Source organism: Saimiri boliviensis, chromosome 2, assembly GCF_048565385.1.
Source record: "Saimiri boliviensis isolate mSaiBol1 chromosome 2, mSaiBol1.pri, whole genome shotgun sequence".
NCBI lineage: Eukaryota > Metazoa > Chordata > Mammalia > Primates > Cebidae > Saimiri > Saimiri boliviensis.
In genome coordinates, this window is record NC_133450.1 from 89,484,897 (window position 1) to 89,490,528 (window position 5,632).

Here is a 5,632-nt window from a genome sequence, read left to right on the forward strand (position 1 = left end):
ACATTTTCTCTAGTAGGTCAGGGATATCATGAGAGACTTTGCAAATGCCCTGCTCAAAGCCACAGCCACCATTTAACAGACCGAATGGAATTAAACTACATTCCAGGATCTTTCATCACCCTGCCTTGTCCTGTCTCGCCTTCTCTTCCCATGCTCCATGGGTTCACCTCATTCAAGCCATGCCAATATGAAAAATGGTTCTCATATCCTTGGTTCCCAGGTTCTGACACATCCTCATAATCTTTTTCTGGTAGCTTTTAACATAGGAGCCCTAGAAGAACCGGCCAAGGGCTGAAGAGAAGTCAGCAAACTTCAGTAAAGGGGCAGATAAAACACTTCTGACTTTGAAAATCAGAGGGTCTCTCATGGTGTCTACTTCGCCATTCCAGCACAAAAGCAGGCACAGACAGTATATAAACTAGTGGGTATGGATGTGTTCCAATGAAACTTTTTTGATGGACACTGAAATTTGAATTTTATATCACTTTCACAGGTCACGAAGTATAATTCCTTTTTTATGTTTTTTCCCTAACCATTTAAAAATGTAAAAAACCATTCTTAGCTAACAGAACATACAAAACCAGCTGGTGGGCCAGTTTCAGCCTTCAGCTATAGCCCGACAACACCCGCTGTACAGTAAAAGAAAGAGCACACACTCTGCTAATGACCTGAGTTCTTTTATTTCCAGCGGTGGGATCTTGGGCACACCCCTTACCCTCTGACTCCGCTCACTTGCAAGCAGGGATGACATGGTGCAGGAAGGCAAGGCTGGGCCCAGGGTTAGGAAGACGCAGGCACAGCGCGGGTGCACAGAACATCTCAAATCTGTTACCCCAGGCTGGCTCTCTCACCGCAACCCTTTATTTCTAAATGCTCCCACTGCTTCCAATTTCTTTTAAAAATTGACTAGGGACTTATATGCAGTATGTTTCCTTTATGAAAAGCCAAATAGTTTGCAATTCTAGGACTCCCGCTGGCTTTCCACATTCTAAAATTTCAGACAGGGGTTCAATGATCACATCTCCAGGAATTTTCAGTGCCCTGAGCTGCAAGTGGTCTTAGCCCATAGGCCTGTGGATTTAAAGGTGCTTGGGGGCTCTTTTTTTTTTTTTTTTTGAGACGGAGTTTCGCTCTTGTTACCCAGGCCGGAGTGCAATGGCGCGATCTCAGCTCACTGCAACCTCCGCCTCCTAGGTTCAGGCAATTCTCCTGCCTCAGCCTCCTGAGTAGCTGGGATTACAGGCACGCACCACCATGCCCAGCTAATTTCTTGTAGTTTTAGGAGACGGGGTTTCACCATGTTACCAGGATGGTCTCGATCTTTTGACCTCGTGATCCACCCGCCTCGGTCTCCCAAAGCGCTGGGATTACAGGCTTGATCCACCACGCCCAGCCTCACCTTTTTTTTCTATGCTCCTGTTTTACATAGCTCAGGTTAGAGACACATCTCCTTGATCAATAAAGAGGAAAGGTAAGTGATCTGACCCTACTCTACTGGACGCCCCATCTGCTATGATCTGAATGTTTACGTCTCCCTGAAATTCACATGTTAAAACATATTCTCCAACATGATGGCATTTGGAAGTGGGGCCTTTGGGAAGTGAGGAAATCATGAGGGCTATGCCTTCATGAGTGGGACTACTGTCCTGATGGCAGAGGCCTGAGCAAGCTCCTCACCTCTTCCAGATGTGAGGACACAGCAAGACCACCATCTATGAACCAGGAAGGCCCTCGCCAGACACCAGATTTGCCCATGCCTTGATCTTGGACTTGCTGGCCTCCAGAACTGTGAGAACCAACTTTCTGTTGTTTATAAACCACCCAGTTTATGGAATTTTGTCATAACAGCTCAAACATACGAAGCCACCATCCATCTACTGCACACTAACATTTGAGCGTCCCCACCATGGTCTTTCAATAGCTCTTCAGCCATTTCTCAGCTTTCCCAGCCTTCCTGGGACTCGTCTTTCGTGATCACCATGTTCTTGTATTTGCCCTTGGCCACACGCTCTTTTTGATAATTAATTGTGGTTTGGCTAGGTTAGGGTGCCCAACTGCTTGGTCAAACAGTGGTCCAGATATTGCTGTGAAGTATTATTTTACATGAGATTAACATTTAAGTCAGTGGACTTTGAGTAGAGCAGATGACCCACCACAATGTGAATGGGCCTCTTCCAAACCACTGAAGGCCTTAAGATCAAAAACAAGGTTCCCTGAGGTAGAGGCATTCTCCGTGAGAATGCAACATAGAATCCCTGCCAGAGTTACAGCCTGCTGCCCTGTGACATCTGAACAGAAGATTGTGACATCAACTCTTACCCACGTCTCCACCCTGAAGGCCTGTCCCATGGATTTCCGACTTGCCAGCCTCCACAATCATGTGAGTCAACTCCTTAAAACGTGTGTTTGTGTGTCCGTCCTATTGGTATGTTTCTTTGGAGAACCCTGACTAACCCATTCCTCTCCCATCTTTGGTAGGGCCATGCTAGTTCTTTAAGAACCTTCTTTATCTGTTTCTTTGGGGTCATTTACAATGCATCAACAATGGCATTATACAGTGTACTGTCCTTGTAACTCACATAAACTCTGAAGACTTTGAGAGATAAGAATTACTCCCCCTCTCACCCCATTTAGACTTATTTCTCGAGTGTGAAAAACACGCCTCACCTCATTCCCAGCTTGCTTCCTTCTTAGATAGATTCTAAGTCTAAGGCCACTTTCTTCTGGGATCTTTGTCTTTTCCTACCCCCAAATAAATTCTTTCTGGTCAAAATGACCAGTTTTTTTCTCTTTGTTTCTTCTCCTCAGCTTTTGGAAAGAAAATTCTTAGCAAGGTCAAACAAGAGATTATCTGTTTTTAGCAGCCTGAGACTCTGGCTGATGCCCAGATGGTTGAAGTCTTCCTTTACTCCTGGATCTTGCCTCACGCCAGTTTTGTGTTCCGCCTTTAAAAAGTATTCTCCATCCACTCCTAAAATAGTGCTCCCATTGCTCTCCCCACACGCACCTTCTCTCCAGGTTGAGATTTGCATTCCAGTGGAAACCTGATAGACTCCCATCCCCCTTCTATGATTTCCACTTGTATTGCTGCTAAATGCATTAGGTTATTTCTTCTGTATTAGTCTGTTCTCATGCTGCTAACAAAGACATACCCGAGAATGGGTAATTTATAAAGGAAGGAGGTTTAATTGACTCACAGTTCCACCTGGATGAGGAGGCTTTGCAATCATGGAGGAAGGTAAAGGAGGTGCAAAGTCAGGTCTTACATGGTGGCCATCAAAAAAAAATGAGAGCCAAGCAAAAGGGGAAATCCCTTATAAACCTCTAAGATCTCAGGAGACCTATTCACTACTGCAAGAACTTATTTACAGAAACTGCCCCCATGATGCAACCACCTCCCACTGGGTCCCTCCTACAACATGTGGGAATTATGGGAGCTACCATTCAAGATGAGATTTGGGTGGGGACAAAGCCAAACCATATCACCTTCCCATTAATATATTCAATTGCTGAATCCTAGAATCAGAGAATTTCAATGTTAACACAAATCATCAGACCCTGGGACCCCACCTTCTCTAAGAAAACCTCATCAAGAGGTTTGAACACCTTCACTGGCTAGAAATTCATGTTTCCCATGCAAGGTGGCGCCTTCTGTCTCTGAGCCCCTCTAGCTCACCTGGATTTGCAGCAGTGGTACTGCGGAGCCGCCAGAGGGAGGGCAGGAAGTGTGCTCACAGCTGGAACAGCCAACACAGCTTCTCCAAAATTAGTCTTTTCAGGCCTAAAGGTGAACAGAGAAGGTAAGCAGAAGATGAGGGCCTTTCTGTGCACTAACTTCCCCTGTCATAAAGCCCGCCCAGGCTTCCACTCAGCAATACCTATGGAATACAGGTTTCCTCCTTTGTTAGATTTTTCCCACTTAGTGGTTCATTCTCTATTTACTGGTATCTTTGAGGTCCTACAGATTTTTCCTATTACCATTAATTTAAATGTAAAAGGATGGTCAAAGAATTTAGCAAGGATAGTGTAATCTTTAATAAAATTTTGCTGAAAGATTGTCAAGAAATGTTTGAACAAGATGACAAGTGACAGTGAAATCTTCTTTTAGATAGGAAAAGGTAGCAGAAAGCTGTTCTAATCAAAGCAGTAATGACACTATAAATAAACAGATCAATGAAAAAGGAAAGAGGGTAGAGAAATACGTGAGTCTATGTGGGAATTTAATAAATGATAAGGGTGGCATTTTAAGTCTTGGGAAAATAGAAGATCCCTCAGAAAGAAAAAAATGTTAGATACCTGTCTTGTGATGGATTTTTAAAAACTAAGCATTTCTAAAAAGCATAAATTTTAGACTGCATTTGAGAACAGTTTTCTAACATTATAAGGAAGGTCTTCCTAGGGAAGACAAAACTGAAATGATTTAACAGATTTTAAAAGATTTTAAAATTAAAACCTTATTTGAAAAAGTAAAAAATAACAGGATATAATGTTCAAAGTATATCTCTTCTACAAAAAGAACTGTAATACCTTTACAAGAAAACTGTTAGTACTTTAAAGGGAAACTAAACAGAAGATATGAACAGAAGAGGAAAATCAAATGGCCAGTAAACAGATGAAAAGATATTCAAATTCATAGCAAAAAGATGGTTAGTGAGATGCACTTTTCATTGAGAGGTCCAGCGGGGAAAAAAATAGCATCTAGTAATGGCATGTGTGTAGAGAAAAGGAGCTGGAAAAATAAATTGCCACTATCTTTCTGGATGTCAGTTTTGCAATATTTACAAAGCTAAAAATGTGGATCAATTCTGCTTCAGACACTTCTAAGGAGGTATTCAACAGAACGTTTGTACACATGCATAATGATATGTAAAAAAGGTTTAATGAGGCGTTGCAATAACAAAATGAAAATAATAATATCTCAGTAAATTACCAATAAGGGAAGGGTAGAAAGAATTCTGTTGCATTCATATGGCATGCTATGCAGAAGTTAAAAGAACGAGAAGTATCCGGTGATCTGGAAGGAAGAATGTTTCTGTATTTTTTTTTTAATTAGTTACAAACCAAAACATACAGACTGATTCCATTTGTAAAGACATACCTTGTATAGACTCAGATGCACCTGCATCAGATGGGAGAAAGTCAGGAAAGATGCCCCCCAGACTGCTACCACAGAACCCCAGAAGAGTGGTGGGACTACGGGACATTTTCAGGTTTTTCTGTGTGTGGTTTTCTCTGTTTTTCAACAAATGTGTTGAAACGAACAAACAAACCTTATTACCATACCTGGCACAAAACAGTGATCAAAAGACAGCAGCCATTCTCCTGACCATTATGATGTGCTGTGCCCTGGACAATTCCCCTTCTGTCCCATTCTTGTAGCCAGCTCTTGTTCTCCAAACACTTTTCTCTTCTTGGTTGGAAGCAGAAGTGAATTTCCCACCTTCCCATGAAGACTCTGTGACTTAGAACTTCACTCTCCTTCTCCCTCCCCACCACCTGTATAGCGCACGTCCCTCGGCTGGTGTTTATTTGCTGTGAATCCGAAGAAATGGAAACCACGGATGGGGTGAATGACTATGGCAGGGTCCTTATGCCATGCCAGAGACACCCTTTAGGGTGACGGCTGACCCCC